At 34.9% G+C, this 23,297-nt stretch overlaps 1 long non-coding RNA gene across 1 annotated transcript in view; it reads left to right on the top strand.

The window, feature by feature from the left end:
- Positions 1 to 9,792: 9,792 nt before the first annotated feature.
- LOC127555211 (uncharacterized) overlaps positions 9,793 to 23,297 on the top strand; it is a 36,275-nt gene continuing 22,770 nt past the window's right edge. The window contains exon 1 of the long non-coding RNA XR_007952185.1: positions 9,793 to 9,864. This is a non-coding gene — a long non-coding RNA (uncharacterized LOC127555211). The remainder of the gene's footprint in view (positions 9,865 to 23,297) is intronic.

Genomic DNA, 23,297 nt, shown 5'->3' with positions numbered 1-23,297 from the left:
AATACCCAGAGTGAATGAGCTTTCCTATTGGGAACAAAATAAGTCAGCTTTACCAAGAGAGGAAAAACCCATATCTTACTCAAAGGAGATTCTTTGAAGTCTCTAATGTAGCAAGCTGAGGATAAGGAAATGATTGAGATGTCAGTTCCTTTATATAATGGCTTCTTATAGTCTTTTTCTCCCTTCAGGGATCTGAAAAAAGTCTAGACCCATATATTTTCTTTCTCATTTTTTTTCCTTTTTGATCTGATTTTTCTTGTGCAGCATGATATATGTGAAAATAGGTTTAGAAGAATTCCACATATTTAACCTATAATCTAATATTATAATATATATTATACAATATATATAATATATAATCTAATATAATAATATAAATATTATATAATTTATAATTATAATATAATCTAATATTAGTCTAGTGGAAGGGGAAGAAGGCGGGGAGAACATTTTGGAACACAAAGTTTTGCAAGGGTGAATGTTCAAAACTATCTTTGCATATATTTTGAAAATAAAGTTACTAAAAAATTTTAAAAATGAAGGTCATCTAAAGAGAAGTAATAGTTGAAAACCTAGAAGTAGATGATATTATCAAGGGAAAGAAAATAGAAAGAAAATTTTTAAAACTGAGGATAAAAGTACGGAAACCCCCACATTTTGGAGGCTTATTATGAATAAGAGGGTGAACTAGGTGACAGTGTATAGAGTGCTAGGCCTGGAGTCAGGAAGACAACTTCTTGAGTTCAAATCTGACTTCAGACACTTACTAGCTGTGTGACCCTGGGCAAGTCACTTAACCCTGTGTGCCTCAGTTTTCTCATCTGTAAAATGAGTTGGAGAAAAAAAAATGACAAACTATTCCAGTATCTTTGCCAAGAAAACCTAAACTCATAAAGAATCAAACACAATTGAAAAATGACTGAATCACAACAAAAAAAAATAAGAACCAGAAATGAAGATAGAGGAAATAATTGCCAAAAAGGCATAGAACCAAGATATCATAATGTAATTGTAGTCAAGAGAAGAGAGAATCATAGGAAGAAGAAATGGGTAATGATGTTAAAAATAATGAAGAACCAAAGGAAAAAGCAGTCAGGTGCCCACAGTGTTGGGTTTGGAGTTATTTGAATCCTTCCAGACACATTTAGTAAGTATAAGACTCCGAGTGAGTTACTTGAGTCTCATTCAGTATCCTTCCCATCTATAAAATTAGGGAGTTGTCCTTAATGATCACTAAGGTTCCTTCCAGGTCTAAATCTATGATCCTATAATTCCTCTATGATGGTATTGTAACAGTAATTATAATGACCCAATTTATTTTTTTGTTATTAAAGCTTTTTATTTTCAAAACATGTGCATAGACAATTTTTAGCATTCTCCCTTGTAAAACTATGTGTTTCAAATTTTTTTTCTCCCTCTCCCACCCCCTTCCCTACATGTCAAGTAATTCAATACATGTTAAACACGTGCAATTCTTCTATAAATATTTCTACAATCATCATGCTCCACAAGAAAAATCAGATCAAAAAGGAAAAAAATGATAAAGAAAAAAATGCAAGTAAACAACAATATTCTATAATAACAACAAAAGGTGAAAATGCTATGTTGTGATCCATACTCAGTTCTCTCTCCAGGATTATTGGAACTGGCCTGAATCTTTTCAAAAGATCCACATCCATCAGAACTAATCACATAATCTTGTTGTTGATGTGTACAATGATCTCCTGGTTCTGCTCACTTCACTTAGCATCAGCTCATGTAGGTCTCTCTGAAATCATCCTGCTGATCATTTCTTATAAAACAATAATATTTTTAGGACATAGTTCCAAACTGTTATTCAGAATGGTTGGATCAGCTCACAATTCCACCAACAATGTATCAGTGTCCCAGTTTTCCCGCATCCCCTCCAATATTCATAATTATCTCTTCTCATCTTGGCCAGTCTGAGAGCGTGTAGTGGTACCTCAGAGTTGGCTGACCCCATTTTCTGAAGGCCAGGTATGTACATGTCATCTGGACCTTTAAGAGGATTGGGGGCAGGATCACTAGTCTTTTTGCCATTGACTCCAGATCCAACCAATAGTGTTCCCTCAACAGTAAAACATCTTTTGTGCTCCATTTCCATTTAACCACTAACAGTTGAATTAATTTTTACAAAGCACTATTTACTTCAAAGGTATAATAATACCTATGCAAACATACTCCCTAGCATAAGGCATAATGCTACTCTACAAAGTCTCATATTCTGGGGAGGGGACTATGATTAGACCCACCATTCAGCTTAAATCCTAACCATGACAGCACAATCCTCAACTCCAAATGCACAGCCCCGCTCGGGTTCCAAAGCCCTGTACCCTGGCTTCTCAGAATTTCCCTCCTGGACCGGCTGGCTGCAACTTTTTGGCCTGGAACCCTGCCTAGTAAGTTGCCATGGCCCCATGGTCCAGTGGGGATTCATCTTCTGCACCTGAGACTGAGGACAAACAAAACAGGACAAACAGAAACTTCAGACCCAATCTGGCAGGTTAAAGAGCCAGCCTTCTCCAGCTATAGAGCCAAGGAGGCTACTCCCATCCTCATGGTAGTGGAACACTGGATGTCTCCCCCTATAAGTAGAGTGCTTCCCCCTTAGGTGATTAGGATATGTCTACAATGTCCTCACTTACTCTTTGATTTTGTAGTGAAGAAGCCATTTTTCAAAGTTGATTGATTTCTTTTGTTTTTTATTACATTAATTTCTGCATATAATCATTTCCTCCTCTACTCATCAAGTCTTCTTTTATAATGAAAATTCAAAAAAATAAACTAGTTCAATACATCTAATAGAATATGCAACATTTCATAACTGTAGCCATCATTACCCCTCACTAATGAAAGAAGAAAGGTGAATTTTCTGGTCATCCTTTTATCCAGGCTAAAGTTGGCCAATACTATTGTATAACATTCAGTTTTGTTTTATTCTAATGTGTATGTTGTTTTCTTGGGTTTGTGTATTTTGTTATCCTTTGAAACAATTTTTGCAAAGTTTTCCCATATTTCTTTGCATTTAGCCTTTCTATTATTTCTCATGGCTCAAAAATCCATGGAATACATGGTAACAATCATATATATCATATTTTTTTTTAGTCATTCCCCAATCAATGGGCAACTCCTGTCATTCCAAGTGGTTTTTGGGGTGAGAGAAGGAGGTGTTGATTATAAATACTTTGTTATCTGTAGAATCTTTCTTGCTCATCTTGAACTGGTTGCGATCTATGGCCTTCTAGTAGGTATTGTGGGTCAAAAATATGGATGTTTTAATCACAATTCCAAATTGTTTTCCAGAATAGTTAAACCAATTCATAGTTCATTATCTTTAACTTTTTCAAGTTTAATTTAAGTATGTTATTGGGATGGAAATCAAATTGCAAAGGATTAATGAGTGAGTGGGTTCTGGGAAAGTAGAAGCAGCAAAGATAGTGATAAAAAAAGGAAAAAAGGTAGACTAAGTTCAATGTCATGATAGGATAGAGGGAAGTTTTTGAGTTTATTTTTAGCATATGGGTTACACATTTGTAGACAAAAGGGAATGAACCACTTGAGAGGAAAGGATTGAGGACATAAGAAAAAGGATATAAGGAATGGAACAGTTTCTGAAGATAGTTTCTGGAAAATGATAATTATAAAGGAACCAAAAATACAAATAGAGATAGTAGGTTTTCAGAAGTCAAAGGGCCTTCCCCACTCTCCTCCCCATCTTCCCTTCCCCAATGAGAGAAGGAAAAATAATATGAATAAAAATACAGAGAAATTTTTGTAATAGAAAGAAAAGAAGTTGAAGGAGCTTATTTTGAGTTGCCTAGATCCTTTCAATAAAACAAAAAGTGTGGTCATTTCCTGCAAGGTCATCTTCAAGTTTGGAAAGGGAGAAGAAGATGTGGCTGGTGACCTGAGGAAAGTGGGAAATGTTGGAACAGCTCTGGAAAACTGGAAGGTATTTCGTTAGTGATGAGTGAACATAGTAGCAAAAGGCCAAAGAGGTCAAGTGAGGTTAAAAAGTTGGAATCTGTCCTTGACTCCATCAGTATGGTTTCATATTTTCCTCCAACAATGGTGTAATAGGGCAGCAGAGGAAAAAGTTTAGTTCCTGGTTCTGCCTAAAGGCAAAGATAGGGGTTAGTGCAGTCCTGATCCAACTAGAATTATTCAAGTCATCTTTTCCAACTAGTTTGAATAATTGAAAGCTACATATATTTCTTAATATGAGGGAAGATATAGAGTATGGTACTCAAATTATGTGCTAGGGAAAAAGTATTTGAGTCTGAACATGGTTCAAAGCCCATCTCTGTATGCTACCTATGTGACTTTGGAATTCTCTTTTTAACAAGAACCATTTCCCAATATATAAATGGTCAAAGGATAAAAAAAAAAAAGGCAGTTTTCATAGGGAGAAATCTAAGCTATCAACTTAGTGCCTCAAACACTAATAATTAAAGAAATTCAATTAAAGCAATTCTGAGTGCCAAAGATGAGAAGAAAAAGGAAAATGACAATTGTTGAAGAGATGTAGGGAAATACACACACAAATGTATTGGTGGAGCTGTGTATTGGTTTAGCCATTCTGGAAATAATTTGGACCTATGCCCACAAAATAGTGTGTGTGTGTGTGTGTGTGTGTGTGTACATATATGTGGATGGATATATATCCTTTGACCCACAATCACCACCACTATGGCTATTAGGCCTATATCCCAAAGAAATTATAATAGTCACATTCAGCATTTATATAAATCTTTCATTATTTTCAAAATGCTTCATAATTATCTCATTTTAGCCTCATAACAACACTAGGAAGTTAGATGCTATTATTATTCCATATTATATTTTAAATGTTATATATATATATATATTATATATATATATATATATATATATATATATATATATATATGTATGTATGTATATATATGTTATCCCATTTTACAGATAAGGAAACTTAGGCAAGCATAGGTTGCCCAGGAGTGTTATGATTCTTACAAGGTGCTAAGTCACTGGAATAGATAGGCACTCCGGGAGATTCAGAGCCAGGATGCAGGGTGAGATTCACAAGTCCGTGAGGTTCACAAGTCCAGGAGATTCATAAGTCAGAATTCACTTTGGGGGATTCACAAGTCAGGATTCAGTCTAGGAGCTCCTACAAGCCCAGAGAAACCCCACAATCCCACTCTCAGAGGAGGAGTCAGATTCATTCCAACTTCCACCTTTCTGCTGCTGGAGGCTTTGGATTCAGAGGGAGCTGGAGGCTGAAGCTGGAAGAGATAAAGGACAAGCAGCAAGAAGAGCTCTTGGACCCAAGGAGAGAGATAGGCCTCTAAGAAAGCTAACCAGGATATTTTGGAAGAGACAATAAAGACTGGATTTTAACTCCTGGCTACATTTGAGGTGATTATTACTCTGAACTGAAGCTAAGGCTGCTCCCAGAAGCTCCCCAAGAAACCTGCTCCCAGAAAACATTATGCTTTAGAGAAGAGAACATTACACAGGAGCACACAGCTAGTAAGTGTCTGAGGCAGAATTTGAATTCAGGTCAGGACTTCAGGTCCATCATTTAGTATACTACTCACGACATATATAGACAATCATTTTCAGCAGCTCTATTTGTAATGGTAAAGAACTTGAAACCAAAAGCCTACCTGTCTATTAGGAACTGGCTGACCAAATTATGATGAATCGAAATTTAATGGAATATTACCAAACTATAGGAAATGATGAAATAAATGATTATAGAGAAAATTGGGAGGAACAATAAGAACCGATGCAGAGTGAAGTGAGCAGAACCAAGAGAACAACTGGTATACTAACAATATTATAAAGAAAAACAATTCTGGAAGATTTGAGAACTCATCCATGCAATGACCATGCACAATTCCAAAGGACTGATAAGGAAGCTTGCCAACTACCTCGTGAAATAGCCATATTGTATTCAAGATGCAATATGAGACATATGTTTTCAGAAACATTTAAGACAGGAGTTAGTTTTTGCTTAATTACATGTGTATATCTGTTATAAGAGCCTTACTTTCATTTTTTTCTGAATGGGAGGGGTGCAGGTAGGTTAAAGGAGGATAGTAGTAAGATAACAAAAAAACAACAACAACAGAAAAGAGGGTTAGTGTTTTTTTTTTTTTTTTTTAATGAAAAGAAAAAGAAGGCTGGGATTCTAGAGAGTCATTTGCAATTATGTCCAAAGGACTATAAAACTTGATCCGGCAGTTTCTACTGGATCTATATCTCAAAGAGATCATAAAAAAAGGAAAAGACCCAAATGTACAAATATGTTTGTAGCAACTCTATGTGGTAACAAGGAACTGGAAACTGAGTGGATGCCCATCAATTGGGGAATGGCTGAATAAATCATGGTATGTGAATATGACAGAATATTATTATTGTAAAAGAAATGATGAGCAGGCTGATTTCAGAAAAGCCTGGAAAGACTTTTATGAACTGAAGCTGAATGAAGTGAGCAGAACCAGGAGAATACTGTACATAGTAGCAACAAGATTATGTAATGATCAGCTCTGATAGAATTGGTTTTTCGCAGCAATATATTGATCCAAAACAATTCCAATAGAGTTAGGATGGAAAATGTCATTTGTATCTAGAGAGAGTATTATGGAAAATGAATATGGATTGAAACATACTATTTTCACCTTTTGGGGGGATTTGTTTTCTTATGGTTTTCCTCTTTTATTCTGATTTTTCTTTTATATTATTACTAATATGGAAATATGTTTAAAATAATTGTACAAGTATAACCTATATCAGATTGCTTGCTGTCTTGAGGTGGGAAGGGCAGGTAAGGGAAAGAGAGAGAAAAAAATTAGAATTCAATATCTAACAAAAATGAATGTAGGATTTTATACGATTGTATAGGATTTTTAAAAAATAATATAGAGAAGAAATCCTGGAATTCAACCTAAGATACAATCACAATGCAAAAATATGATGATAAAACTCTCTTTAAAAACAAAAAGAATGACTTTATAATTGTTGGGATAGTTGGGATTGAATCATGTTAATATAATAATTAAATGAGATAATATATGTAATATACTTTTCAAATTTTAAGACACTATATAAATACTAATTCTAATTATTATTAAAAACAATATATTATCTAAATTTTTTAAAAAAACTCATGTTGAAAACTACCTTTACATGTAATTTTAAAAATAAAATACTATTGAGAGGGGGAAAAAGAAGGCTGAAAGCTACTAAGTGTTAGTTGTCTGAGTCTATATTTGAACTCCAATCCTTCTGCTTCCAAGGCTGGTGCTCTAATCATTCTGCCACCTAGCTACTCCATACATAATAGTGTTTAAAATTATAGGTTGATGCTATTAGAAAGCAAGCAAGCTGTGCAATACAGAGACTTGTAATACAACTCTCATTTCCTGTTGTCCTATATATATGTAAATGTGCATTCTATTGAGTATTAAGTTCAGAATAGAAAAAAAAAATATATATATACATATATATTTTTTTTTAAAGGAAAGCTACAATTTCCCTGACCCTCAGTTTTTTTTTTTTTTTAATCTGTAAAATGAGGAAGATAAACTAAACATGCTCTGAGATCTCTTCCAGGAACAGGAATGATCCCCTCTATAAAAAAGTACCTCATCAGAATTTACAAATTAGATATATACATACAGATTATCACCAGGATATGGAAATGTATTTCTTAATTAAAGTTCTTAAGCCACCTGAGAAACTCCTCCAGCAATAGAACAGAGCATGCAATCAGTTTCTATTAAAACTGAATTAAATGCATCTGTTTTTAAAAGCAAAGATTTATTGTTTATAGAAGCAATGGATCATGTTTTATGATTAAAGTAAAATTAATACAAGTGAATATTGGCTCTTTACTTATGGGAAATTGAGTGAATTTTTAAATTAAACATTGTTTATTATGAAACAGTTTCATAATTTAAAATCCATAACTATAAAAAATAAAAATAATGTAGGACAAAAGGATTTTTTACAGGTTAAGAAATTTAGAAAACATAGAATTTCCTTTCCTTCACAGTCACTGTGCTATGCTGATTTTGATCTGAAATCATCATGCTCTAATGCAGTATAAAAGTCAGGAAATGAATATGAATCTTGGAGTACTTAATAATGATCATTATTCAGAGTATTTCTACTTAAGTCAATATTTCTCAATGAATTCTATTAGTCTGTTATATTTACTGAATATATGACAGTCTTAAAAATCAGCTGCTGGCTAAATCTTTTAATATTCACTAAGAATTCTTTAATTTTATACTCAATTCATCATAAAGCTAATAGAGTGTATTCTTGTCATAATATAACTTATACATGTATGTAAGATATGCATGTATAATATATATATACATATATATAAATATATATAAACAATGAATCAAGCACTAAAGCAGTCAAAAGTAATAAATCTAGATAAGTATTGGCTGTACACGGCTGTTTGACTTTCAGAAAGATTCCAAAACCTTCTAAGCATTAATTTAAAAGATCACAGATGAAGACTCTAACTTCCCTGATCTCAAAAACAGTGACTCAGTCTCATAGAATATGAGCCTAGGACAAAAGATAATCCATCACTTGTTCAATCATTTCAGTCACGTCTGATTCTTTGTGATCCTATTTGAGATTTTCTTGGCAAAGATACTGGAGTAGTTTACTATTTCCTTCTCCAGTTCATTTTACAGATAAGGACGTTGAGGCAAATAAAATGAAGTGACTTGCCCAGGGTCATAAAACTAGTAAGTGTCTGAGACTGAATTTGAACTCAGACCTTCCCAAATCCAGGCCCATGTTCTATTCACTGTGCCACCTAGATATTCTATCACTTAGCTTTTATATATTGATTTTTTTTTATAAATTGGGCCATCATTTGCCAATAATTTAACTGGCAAGCAGAAGTTTACCATGGAGACATATGCCAGAATTTGTATTGCTTGTTCTCTCCAAATAGAAGGTATAGGGAAGGAAGGAAGGAAGGAAGGAAGGAAGGAAGGAAGGAAGGAAGAAAAGAAAGAAAGAAAGAAAGAAAAGAAGAAAGAAGAAGAAAGAAAGAAAGAAAGAAAGAAAAGAAGAAAGAAAGGAAAGAAAGAAGGAAGGAAGGAAGAGAAAGAAAGAAAGAAAGAAAAGAAAGAGAAAAGAGAAATCTGAGGGATCAGACCACAACTGATTATGCTGCTTCGCTCTGCCAAACAGCCAGCCCTGTTCTCTCTCTCTTCTCTCTTGTATTCACAAACAAGTATAGCACAGCTTTTGGACCATGTCCACATACCTAAGATGGAGGACCTTATCATCCCCAAACTGAGCAGAGATAACCTGCTTTGATTGGTTGCCTGAGCAGAACAGGTTGCATCATTAAAGATGGCAAGATGGGAGATAGTCCCTCTTTCTGGCTCTCTACAGAATCTTCCTAATGAATATTTATTTTCAGGACAGGAGAGAGCAAGCAGAAAAGAACATAGTGGGGGATTAAGAGATGGTTTTAAAACATTTTTTAACCAAGTGTAAGGTGGCCCCTCAGTGTTTTAGTTGGGACTTTCCTGTTTATACAGAGAGTTGGAAAAACTTTATAAGTTTTCTCTTTCAAAAATTTTCTGTTTTATCTTTTCCTTTGGTTCTATTCTATCTGGAACTGAACCAACAAATACTGGGACTTATGCAAACACAGAGGAAGGGCAATATCCACTCCTCTGGGAGAAGAAAGTTGAAATACAAGTTAGGAATGAAGCAAGCATAAATCCAAAGATCAGTTTCCTTATAGCAGAGATGTCAAATAAACAACCCACATGGAGTGTGGTCTACAGAACTCCTGTGCCAGGTTAAAAGGTAATTCCTATCTGATTTTAGTGTGTTGATGTATTAATTTAAAAAAATTATAAACATGTATAAAATGTTTATATGAAAATACAGTTTTCTGAGTTAACACGTGGCCCACAGGAATCATTATGTACATTTTAAATGGCACTAGTTCTATTTAAGTCTGATATCCTTACTTTAGAGAATCAAAATCTCAAGAGTTAAGATTAATGAGGAAAACTATTTGCCAGAAGCAGGTCCTCAGATCAGAAGGTTAGTATCAGAATAAGTAATAGGGTATCAATAAATGACTCATTCAATTTGTCTTTCCAGACCCTTCCCACCCTCATCCCCCCCCCCAACCCATGCTGTGCCACAGTGCATATCCAATTAAACTCATTAAACCTATGTACACCCCTAGCCATTTTTCTTTCAGAAAATACTGTTACTCATAAAGATACCACTTCATTCTTTATGTATAATGTCAGAACACTTAGGTGGTGCAGTTGGATAGCCCTGTGAGCAGTTGGAATCAGGAATTGCATCTGAATTTAAATATGACCTGAAACATTTGTATAATCCTAGACAAGCTAGTTCCCTCTCTGCCTCAGTTTCATCATATGTAAAATGGGGGTGATAATAATAGCACTTTAGCAGGATTGATTGTAGGCTCAAATAAGACCATGTTTGTAAAATGCTTTGTAAACTTTAAAGATAGATGTAATTATCACTGTTGCTGTTGTCAGTAGATTATATATTGATCAGTATCCTTGAATAAACCCTTTCCCTGGGTCTCAGCTTCCCACTACCTCTCACTCCCTTTTGAGGGCCTGGCTCATCAGAGACATCACAAGAAATTATTGAGAGGTAGGAGAGGATGCAAGGAGACAGATTTCTTTCAGTGTAAGGAGCTGCTGAGAGGCAGCGTGGCTTACAGGAGGCCGGCCTCCAAACCAAGTCAGCTGTGAGACTGACTATGAGAAAATCACTTAAAGTCTTGTTTGTGCAGGCCTGTGTCCTCCAAGTATTCTGATGGTGCAGTAAAAATTTTTGTGCTTATTTATAAATTATAGCTATATATTACTGTAATACTAGGTTGCATTATGAAATGCACACATAAAATAGACATTAAAAGGGGATAAAGATCAATGCAGCCAACACTAGAAGGGAAGCAGAAAGCTGGGAAACAATTTTACAGCCAGAGTTTCTGTTAAAAGCCTCATTTCCATAATATGTAGAGAATTGACTCAAATTTATAAGAATATGAGCCATTCCTCAATTGATAAATGGTCAAAGGATGTGAATAATTTTCAATAAGAAATTAAAACCATATAGTCATATGAAAAGATGTTCTAAATCACTATTGATGAGAGAAATGCAAATTAAAACAATTCTGAGGTACCATTTCACACCTCTCAGATTGGCTAGAATGACAGGAAAAGATAATGACAATGTTGGAGGGGATGTGGGGAAACTGGGACACTGATCCATTGTTGATGGAATTGTGAATGGATCCAACCATTCTGGAGAGCAATTTGGAATTATGTCCAAAGAGATATCAAACTGTTCGTATCTTGCACTAAGGAGTCTATATTCCAAGGAAATCATAAAAGACAGAAAAGGTCCCACAGGTGCAAAAAAGGTCTGTAGCAGCTCTTTTTCTAGTGTCAAGGAATTAGGAATTCAGGGGATGCTCATCAACTGGGGAATGGCTGAATATAATGTAATGGAATATTATTGTTCTATGAGAAATGATGAGCAAGCCGATTTCAATAAAGCCTAGAAAGACTTACATGAACTGATGCTGAGTGAAGTGAGCAGAACTAGGAAAACATTATATACAGCAATAGCAAGATGTGATGGTACACTGTGATGGGCTTGGCTCTTTTCAAGAATGAGGGGATTCAAGGTAATTACAATAGACTTGAGATGGAAAATGCCAGTCACATCTAGAAAGAGAACTATGGGAGACCGAATGTGGATTGAAGCACCTTTTTGCTTACTTGTTTTTTCTTGTATTTCTTTCCCTTTTGCTCTGATTTTTCTTGCACAACATGACAAATACAGAAATATGTTTAAAATGATTGTACATGTTTAACCTATATCAGATTGCTTGCTGTCTTGAGGAAGGGGGAGTGAAAGGACGGAAGAAGAAAAATTTTCAACACAAAATCTTACAAGAATGAATGTTGGACCATTCTGGAGAGCAATCTGGAATTATGCCCAAAAAACTATCAAATTGTGCATACCCTTTGATCCAGCAGTGTTTCTATTGGGCTTATATCCCAAAGAAATACTAAAGAAGGGAAAGGGACCTGTATGTGCCAAAATGTTTGTAGCAGCCCTGTTTGTAGTGGCTAGAAACTGGAAAATGAATGGATGCCCATCAATTGGAGAATGGCTGGGTAAATTGTGGTATATGAATGTTATGGAATATTATTGTTCTGTAAGAAATGACCAGCAGGATGAATACAGAGAGGACTGGCGAGACTTACATGAACTGATGCTAAGTGAAATGAGCAGAACCAGGAGAACATTATACACTTCGACAACGATATTGTATGAGGACATATTTTGATGGAAGTGGATTTCTTTGACAAAGAGACCAGAGTTTCAATTGATAAATGACGGACAAAAGCAGCTATACCCAAAGAAAGAACACTGGGAAACGAATGTAAACTATCTGCATTTTTGTTTTTCTTCCCGGGTTATTTATACCTTCTGAATCCAATTCTCTCTACGCAACAAGAGAACTGTTCGGTTCTGCAAACATATATTGTATCTAGGATATACTGCAACATATCCAACATATAAAGGACTGCTTGCCATCTAGGGGAGGGGGTGGAGGGAGGGAGGGGGAAAAAAATCGGAACAGAAACGAGTGTCAATATAATGTAATTATTAAATAAAAAATTAAAAAAAAAAAAGAATGAATGTTGGAAACTATTTTTATATATATTAAGAAAAATATAATACTACTGAGAGTATAAAAAAGTGAGGATAAAGATAAAATAAATAATTTTAAATTATTCTATTTATTAATTATACATTTTTGTTCCTCTAAAATCTTTTTTCTTTTTTTAAATTAAAGTTTTTTATTTTCAAAACATATGCAAGGATAATTTTTCAACTTTGACCCTTGCAAAAGAATCTTGCAATTCCCCCCTTTTTTCCTATCCTCTCCCCAAAATGGCAACTAATCCAATATATGTTAAACATGGTAAAATATAAGTTAAATCCAATATATGTATACATATTTATGCAATTATCTTGCTGCACAAGAAAAATCAGATCAAAAAGGAAAAGAAAGAAAATAAAATGCAAACAAACAACAATAAAAAGAGTGAAAATGTATGTTGTAATCCACACTCAGTTCCTACAGTCCTCTCTCCGGGTGTAAAACATTATTTTTTTAAGTAAAAACAATAGATTTGACATGTTTTATTATTTTTTAAAACTCTGTAAATATCCTGGCAGATAAGGAAGACTTAAAAATATAATTGTTTTAGCAATTGATTTTTCAATTAATTCAATTTATGTAGTTAGGCAAGCATGTGAAATTTTCTCAGCTACTTTATTGAAAGCCACAAAAGACAACAATCAAGGCATAAGTCAATGAACATTTTTTTAAACTAATCAGAGTAATCACTTTTAGGACAGGATCTGAAGTTGGGTGAGTTTTTTGGGATAGAGCTCTCTAAGGGGAGGAAATACCTTTTTATGAATGCAGGCCTGTTTCTTCACTACCATTGAAAACTTAATAGAATTACTTGTCTCAGTGATAGCGAACTCAAAGGAATTGGGAGGTAACTAATTTGTAACATGACTTGGCCTGCTGGGCCCCTGTCTGACACCTCTGACTGTCTGAGCAGTGAGAAGTTAAGTGATGGTCCAGGATCAACGGGCCTGTGTCAGGGGCAGAGCTTAAAACCAAGTCTTACTGGCTCCCAAACTAACTATTTATTACCCCACAATGCCTTATGTAATTCTCACTGCTTTTTATATGGTTTCTTTAACCAAGTTATTTTATTCCAGTCTTCTTTTGAAATGATGTGTAACTACTCTTACATTGTGTTTGCATAACTAGTTTTATACAATTATATTCCAGCCAGAAAGGACTGGGAGCTATTCACCAAAGCCCATCTGTTATCACATCACTATGTATTTGCAAAGATCTCCTCTCCTCCTTTCCTCCTTCCAGTCTAGTGTAGAGTCTCTGAAGAGCAGCCAGACTCATCCTTCTCCTGTTCTTCTCTAGGCAGGAATTGAGATCTCCCTCACAGAAGGATAGGAAGATCAAATTATTCCTAGGAGCGATATGTGAATGCTGGTCTATAAACATGTATTCAGGGACTGCTATGTGGCAGGTACAATACAAAGTGCCCAGGGTACAAAAGAGGCAAAAAGGCAATACCTGCCCCCAAGGAGCCCATAATCTAATAGGTGAGACAATAAAAAACATGTAAAGACAAGCTAGAGGATAAGTAGGAAATAATTAAGTGATGGAAGGCACCAGAATTAAAAAGAGTTGGGAAAGGATTCCTGTAGAAGATGGAATTTTTATTGGCACTTAAAGAAAGCCAGGCCAGTAGGCAGTGAGGAGGAAGAGCATTCCTGGCCTAGAGGACAAAGAAAAAGCCCACTACGCTGAGATGAAGTCTTATTTTGTAAAACAATGAGACAGTGTCATTGAATCACTGAGTACCTGGTGGGGAGTAAGGTGTAAGAAGACTAGAAAGGCAGGTCTATGGATGAGAGAAGAATTTAGATCCAAATAAGATAGAGCATTATAAAATATAAAACATGTAGCAAAAAAAAAAAAATAAAAGTAACCTGATAAAAAAATAAAATAAAATATAAAACATAATTTTTGATTATGTAAAATTAAGAAATCTTTGCACAGACAAAACTAATGCAATCAAAATTAGAAGGAAAACAAAAAAATGGGAAAAAAAATTTCAGCAAGTATCCTAATAAAGGCCTTATTTCTCAATTTTAGTTAGAACTGAGTCAAATTTGTAAGGATGCAAGTCATCTCCCAATTAAAAAATGATCAAAGGTTATGAACAGGTAATTTTCAGACAAAGAAATCCAAATTATCTATAATTGCTTGAAGCAAGCAGATCCACCAGCAGACTACTGTAATAAGCCAGGTATGAGATGATGAGGGCCTGTACCAAAATGATGGCAGTGTCTGAGAAGAGATGGGTTATTTAGAGAGATGTTACAAGGTAAAATCACCAGGCCTTAGCAAACAGATTGGGTATAGAAGGGGAGAGATTCTAAGGAGTTGAGGATGAGAGGGGGATTTATTTAGGAGGAAAGATAATAAATTTAGTTTTGGACACATTAAGTTTAAGATGTCTACTGGCTATCCATTTTGAAATGTCTGAAAGGCAACTGGAAATGTGAGCCTGGAGATCAGGGCAGGATCGGTAGATTTGAGAAAAAAAAAAAAAAAAAAGATTTAGTATAGAGAGAAGATAATTAAAACCATGAGAATTGATTAGATTGCCAAGTTAAGCAGTACGGAGGGATAAGAAAAGAGCCTAGGACAGAACCCTGAGAAACACCTTTGTGATCGGGAGAAGGATTCAGTCAAAGATACTGTGAAAGAAGGTCAGCTGAGTGTGGATCACAACAGGGCATTTTCACTCTTTGTTGTTGTTTGCTTGCATTTTATTTTGCTTCTCTTTCTTTTTTTTCTCCACTGGTTTGATTTGATTTTTTTTGTGTGTCACAATAATTGTATAAATATGTATGCATATATTGAATTTAACATAGTTCTGCCATGTTTAACATGTATTGAACTACTTGCCATCTAGGAGAGGGCATAGGGGAAGGGGGGGGCAGAATTGGAACATACAGTTTTGCAAGGGCTAATGTTGAAGAATTGTCCATGCATATGTTTTGAAAAATAAAAAGCTTTAATTGAGACAGAGAGAGAGAGAGAGAGAGAGAGAGAGAGAGAGAGAAGCAGGAAAAAGAAAGAAAGAAAAAAGAAAGAAAGAAAAAAGAAAGAAAGAAAGAAAGAAGAAAGAAAGAAAGAAAGAAAGAAAGAAAGAAAGAAAGAAAGAAAGAAAGAAAGAAAGAAAGAATTGGTCAAATGGGTAAAAGAGAACCAGAAGGGAATGAGCAGTGTCCCAAAAACTAGAAAAAAGAGAAAATTAAGGAGGGAGTGTGATTAACAGTGTCAAAAGCTGCAGAGAGCTAGAGAATGGCGATTGGGTTTGGCAGTTAGGAAATCTTTGCTAACTTGGAGAGGCCAGTTTCCATGTATTCCAGCAGTTTCGGAGGCGGAAAGTCAGATTGTAAGGGGTTAAGAAGAGAGTAAGAGGAGAGAAAGTGGAGACATCTATTGTAAATGGTCTTTGCACTGAGTTTCGCCCCAGAAGAGATATAGAAGAAGAGATTAGCAGAGACAGAAGGATCAAGTGAGAGTTTAGGGAAGACCTGGGAATATTTACAGGCACTTGGGGAGGAGTCACCGACAGGGAGAGATGGAAAATAATCAACAGGGAGGATCACAGAGGAGGCAACCTGTGGGGCAAGTGGAGATTAACCTTGGTGAGTAAAGTCATGTGATCATGAGAGACAGGGGTGCACAAGGAGATAAGGGGAGAAGAGATGTGAGTGATGTGATATGAGAGAGAGCAGTCTCAGTCTTACCTACCTGAGTAATACGTATCCTCCATAGTAAAAGCCAAAGTAAGTGTAGCATTAGAAGAAAAGTAAAGAGGAAAAAAGCACTATTTATGATGATAACAGCTCCAGCCCTTCCTGTGGTAACAAATTGTCCCATAACTGGCAGGATAATTGTGTTCTGCAAACTTTTATACCACAAAACGTCCTTTCCATGGTCATCTGTATGATGCTCATCTTTAGTTCTTTGAATGCACTGATATTTTAGGAATAAGTGCAAAACAGTTATTATGGGTAAAATTTCTGGATTGAAAAGAAATTTTATTTGCTCAATTCTTTTGGAAGATCTGTGATCCTTAATCCAAGGATCTTAAGTTATTTCTGCATATCTCCCTTTTTGAAAAAAAAAATCTTTTAGACCAGTTACTTTGTACTTTATAGAATTAAAATGTTCTTTTAAAAACAATATTGCCTTTTGTTTTTCTCTGGTTTCTTCTACTTCCATATTTTTGTGTCACTAAAAAAGAAGCTAGAGGTCACTAAAAGTGCTTTAAATTTTTCTGAAAGCAATCCAGATTACTTTCCTCCTGTTTTTTCAACTCTGGACCCAGCTCATTTTCTCTCTGTATTTTGTCTGAGTGTATCTCATTATCTGATAATCTCATTATCTGAGTGTATCACATTACTGTACAAACTCCAATGTGGATATCCAGATGATTGTTGAAATCTGGGAAAGAAACATTCCTCATCCACTTGGTTTTTCCATGTAGATGGAAAGACTAAGATCCTCTGAGAGATTACAAGTCTTCTCTAAAAGGCTTTGCAGTTTCTTGGGACTATGAAATCAAAATAATGTCATTAGCAATCGAGATTCTGGAGGACTTTATCATCCCAAAGTGGACTTTGCCCTGGACTTTCTCCAGCATGATGGCTAAAACTTTCTGTGAACATGTATCTTTCAGTTTTATGCCTAGACCAGTGTTTATTATCGGAGGGTCATTGAACAAGATTATTTTCATGGTTATATTTTCCAAAAAAATCTTGAATGATCTTGATATATATGAATGGGAAACATTGTTGTAATGAAAGGGAGACCTACAAGGAAGCATTTTATTCTACTGAATCAAATCCTTTTTCATAATCAACGAACAATAAGCATAATATACTCTCAACATCTTTACTATCTTTAATCAAATGTGACATCGTAAAAACGAGGCCCATTGTTGAACGAAATTTGCAAAACTGGTTTGTTCCTGCTCCTTTACTACCTTACTACTTTTACTATGCCTTCAGTTTCTGTATTAATGATTTTCATAAATACTTTATATATATGGGAGAGGAGGGATATAGATTGGCAGGGGTTTTTTTTTTTTTTGTCCTTTTTTTGGTAAGGTCTGAGATTTCTTTCCACGTCCTTGACATTTTCTCCTTCTCTAGCTGCTTTGCAAATTCATCTCTTAGTACTTTTATGATTGTTATGTCCTTTAGCATAGATCCTATTCAGCTACTTTTCTCCATTTTTGTTATTAGCACCATTGTTTATGATGTTAAGGTTCAAATTACCATCCCAAATGGAGAAAACAATTTGTGGCAATTTCTGCAAATATTTTCAAATTTTCTTATGTTTGTAGTCATACTTGTATATGGACAAGACACTTAAAAAAAAACTTTGTTTGCCTCAGTTTCCTCATCTGTAAAATGGGGATAAAAACAGCACAGACCTCCCAGGGTTGTTGTGAGGATCAAATAAAATAATAATTGTAAAGCACATTAGCACTAGGCACTGTAGAAATGTGAGTTATCATCATCCTTGAATATCCTTGGAATGATTTTGCTTAATTGTATAGCTTGCCAAACTTTCTTTAGACTGAGCTTGGCATTCATTACATCGCTCTGCTTTATGAGATGATACCACTCATAACTGTCCATCATCTTTTTTCAAAATTTTGTAGATGAATTTATATTCTAATCTGATCATGGCTCTTGCAGACATCTTTCTCTGGCAAGTCAATCAATCTAATGTTTTCTGAGTAAGGTACTTTCTGGGCTTTGGGGTATCTTTTTTGTAGTAACTAATTTACAATGATTTAATTTGTGGATAGTCAGTGCTAATGTCATTTCTCTTATCTACTTTCCATTATTTGATTTCTATAGCTTGTTTAAATAATTCAGAGCTAAATCTTTTTAATCAGATGGCACATATTTTTCTCATTATTGTTCTTTCTCATGTATTATATACTCTGACCTTATTTCTAAGAACTCAATGGTTACACAGAATTTCAACATTTATAATAAAAAGGAGCAGGAAAATTTTAATACATGATGGTACAAGTCTCCAAATAAGTAGATGCTTCAAAAAAAAGAGAATAACAGATATGAAAGACAAAAATAACAAAGCAGAAGAAAAGTAGAACACAATAATGTTAAAAGAACACTTTAATTCAACTGAAACCAAAGTAATCAGTCGAGATTAGTCTAAAAGATAAAGACAGGATTACAGAAATAATTTAAGATTATAGGATTGATGGTCACAAGTCTCCCAGAGGAACATAGCAAAAAAAAAAAAAAAAAATTGCTCTATGATAAGAAATTAAGAAAACTGCACAGAACTTTTAAATATAAAAAACAAATGCATGCTTTAAAACAGCTCACAGATTGCTTCCGAAGTATGTAGGGAGAATTCTTCAAATTTTAAGGTATGTAGTTATTCCATTTCAATGTTTCAATAACACATTTTATATCAGGACAAAAGAAAGAATTTAACATATGAAAGAATGACAATTAGACTAATATAGTATAATGGTGGGGTCAACTGAATCAATACACCAACCATCTCACTCTGCTAAAAGTGACTAAAAGAATTTTTTATAACTTAAGGGAGAACCTTTCTATTGAATCAATCAATTAAAGGCATTAAATGAGGTATAAAAAAAGTCTTAATCAGTTTTGGAGAAATGAAAACCATTGGATGGGATGAAATAACACCACAGGGAATTGGGATTGATCGATGAGGAAAAGCTCATCTCCTATTAAGGCTGGTGTAAAATAGGAAGTCACTTCAAAAGCCAAGACTTTGAGTTGTGGGCTTGCCTAGAAGTGGAAACTCTTGTGAGTTAATCACTTTGGGGGAGGAGAGCAACTTTTCTCTTAGCACCCCCACACCACTAACTAGAGAATGACAAGAAGCAGCTTTGATCGTCTCCTCTGTATCTTAATGTCCCCAGTGGTCGGTGGATGGTATCTGGGAACCAAAGACCAACTAGATATTTTGAGAAGAGACAATGTCAGCAATCTCCAAGGAGCCAGCAGAAGGCCATGGAGACAATTGAGAACCTCACAAAAGGAACATCCAGGAACTGCAAATTAACCCATATTTTTGCTGAACTTGGACCCACTTTCCTCTGTATTCTGTACCCACTTTTGGAAGTGAGTGTTCCCTGGTTTGGGGGACATTTACCTGAACTATTTTTACTAGGTTTTTGTAAAATACTTGCTTCTGAGCTCAGTCTGTCCGGCTAATTGTTTATCAGCTGATAATAAGTGGGTAAAGCACACCTGTGGTGGTTTCTGAGCTCCATGCCCTCAGCCTTACTGCTAGAACTCTGAGAACAGGAATAGCTGTTGCCCTCTTGGATCCCAGTCTGTCACTGCTTGTAGGAGTCAAGATAATTTTCTCAGATAGTACAAGATTGTTCTGCATCTGCAAGATGTAAAGGAGACAAGGAAATGAAATTCCATCAATAATCTATTTCACGAGTCCCAGACTCATACCAGGTGCAGGATGATGTCATGGAGGCTTCAGGGGAAAAGGGCCATTTGGCAACTTTGTCATTCATTCCCCAGGTAGGAGTCACAGGTCCAGAGTAGACTGAGGAGGGAAGAGGAAAAGTTTCTTGAAGAAGGTAGAGCCTGAGCTGAACCTTGAAAAAACAAACAGGGATTTTAAGAGGCAAAGGTAAGCTGGGAATTCATTCCAGGAAAGGGGACACACAGGTGAGAAATGGAGGTCAGGTGTGAGAAATGGTAAAACTGTGGAGTGTATGAAGAAGAATAATCTCTAAGATTAGAAATTTAGGAAAGGTTCAAGTTAGGAAAAGATTTAAATGCCACATGAAAGGATTTATGTTGGATCCTATGAGTAACGATGAACATTGGAGTTTGAATAAAGGAATGATGATATTCTATATCTGTACTTTAGGGGAATCATTTTGGAGTCTTTTAAGAGAATGGATGGGGGAAGGAGATATTTGAATCTAGAAGACCAATTAGGAGGCTGTTAAAATATCCCAGGCAATACACAGTTTATAGAATTGTGAACTCATCTAGCCATTCTGGAGAAGCATTTGGAACTATGACCAAAGGATAATCAAACTGTGTCTACCCTTTGGCCCAACAATACCACTAGTAGTTCTGTATTCCAAAGACATTTTTTTAAAAAGCAAAAGATAGAGAAAAGGATCTATATGGTGAAAATATTTGTAGCAGATTTTTTGTGATAGAAAAGAGCTAGAAATTGAGAGGCTGCCCAGCAAGTGGAAAATGACTAAGTGTGGTATACAATTGAGATAGAATATATATATTATTATGCTATAAGAACTGTTGGGCAGCATGCTTTCAGGAAAAAACCTGGAAAGATTTTCATGATGTTGAATGAAGTGACCAGAACCAAGAAAATATTGTATCAACTGTAGTTAGCTCTTCTCAACAATGCAGTGATTCAAGGCAATTCCAACAGACTAGGAATAGAAAGTGCCTATCCCACATCCAGACAGAGATTGAAGTATTTTATTTCCACCCTTTTTGTTTTTTTTTTTTTCTTTCTTGGGTTTTTTTTTTTTCTTCTTTTTGGCCTGATTTTTCTTGCACAATATAATAAATATGGAAATATGTTTAAAAGAATTGCACACATCAATATTATAGGATAATCAATTCTGATGGATGAGACTCTTTCCAATAATGAGATGATTCAGACCAGTTCCAATGATCTTGGTGATGTAGAGAGCCATCTACACCTAGAGAGGGGACTGTGGGGACTGAGTATAGACCCCAATATAGCATTCTAATTAATTTTGTTGTTGTTCTCTTGCATTTTGTTTTCTTACTCATTTTCTTTCTTTCTTTTTTTCTGATTTCTCTTGTGCAGCAAGAGAATTGTATAAATATGTTTACACATATTGGATTTAACATGTATTTTAACATGTATAACATATATTGGATTGCTTGCCATCTAGGGGAGATAGGGGGGAAGAAGGGGAAAATTTGGAACACGAGGTTATGCAAGGGTCAATGTTAAAAAATTATCCATGCATATGTTTTGAAAAAAAAAAGAATTGCACATATTAAGTCTATATCAAATTGCTTGCTGTCTTAAGGAGGAGGGAAGGTAAGAGAGGAAGGGAGAAAAATTTGGAACAAAAACTTACAAAAATGAATGTTGAAAAACTATCTTTACATATCCCTCTACAAGAAAGGGAGATGTGGGGCAAATCAGACAAAAGAAATGGGGACTGGAATATAGAAAGAATGGACACCACTAAGAAGTATTCTAAGGGGAATTGTAAAAGTTTATACTAAAGGAGAGCATTTATCTTGGGGATGGAAATTTGCATTGTAGCACACCCTCCCTTCTCAGAGAAAGGTTTTACTTACCAGAACTGCATGCCTGCTGAGGAGAAGAGAAGTATAAGTATGCAAGGACAACTAATGCAAATGGAGTGGGCAGGGGAGGACTTAGAACCAGAAACAAAATAATATAGCCTCATCCTCTCATCAGGATAAGGGTAAATGGTAAATTTTTGTCTCAGAATCTGGGACAAATAATTATGCTGTCTAAATTATGTTGTTTCCATCCAACACTATTTCCTTCATGAATTTACATTTGTTGAGATGAGACACAACAGTAGGGGGAAAAAAAGATAGGGTAAGAGCCATAATGGCTATAAAATAAAAATTGGATAAAAGAAGGTCAAACCTAGTATTTCAGAAGCTTTACTCTCATGAGGAACACAGAGAAAATGAAGAAGGAATAATGAAGAGAATACCCTATGAATTAAAAAAATAAAATTTAAAATAGTACAGAAAAGAAGAGAAAAAAATGAGGAAAAGAAAAAGGAAGCCTTTTTGGAAAAGAATACAGCAAGAGAAAGCTACTTAAAAGACTGGAGGTCAGGGAAGAAGACTGTGAAACATTTCCTTAACAGTGGGGGAAAAAAAGGGTAAAAGAAGGGGAGAATTCAATGAATAATTTTTTAAAAAGATAAATTAACAATTTAAATAAATTCAAGGAATTTGGGACTAGGCTGGCAAACAGGATGTGGGGGAAGAAATCAGAGCCTGTGGAACTATATTAGCATCAAAGTAATGGAAATAAAACTAATTACAATGGCAAAACATTAATTATAACTACAGGGATTAAAAAATCAAAACAAAACTGAAAGAAAACAAAAAAATTTTTAATTTTAAATGTGAATGTTTTAATTCAATAAAATGTGAGAGCATGATGCTATGTCTATGCTAAGGGAAGCACAATATTTTTCTTACTTTTAAAAAAAATTATAGTTTTTTATTTATAAAACATATGTATAGGTAATTTTTCAATATTGATCCTTGCAAAATTTTCTGTTCCAAATTTTCCCTCACTCCCTTCCCTAGATGGCAGGTAATTCAATACATGTTAAATATGTTAAAGTGTATGTTAAATACAATATATATACATATATTTATACAGTTATCTTGCTGCACAAGAAAAATCGGATCTAGAAAGAAAAAAAAAACTGGGAAAGAAAATAAAATGCAAACAAACAACAATAGAAAGAATGGAA

The sequence above is a fragment of the Antechinus flavipes genome, chromosome 3 (genome assembly GCF_016432865.1).
Source record: "Antechinus flavipes isolate AdamAnt ecotype Samford, QLD, Australia chromosome 3, AdamAnt_v2, whole genome shotgun sequence".
Classification (NCBI taxonomy): Eukaryota; Metazoa; Chordata; class Mammalia; order Dasyuromorphia; family Dasyuridae; genus Antechinus; species Antechinus flavipes.
Note: the sequence above shows the minus strand (reverse complement) of the source record. Positions and strands in the feature narration are given on the sequence as shown.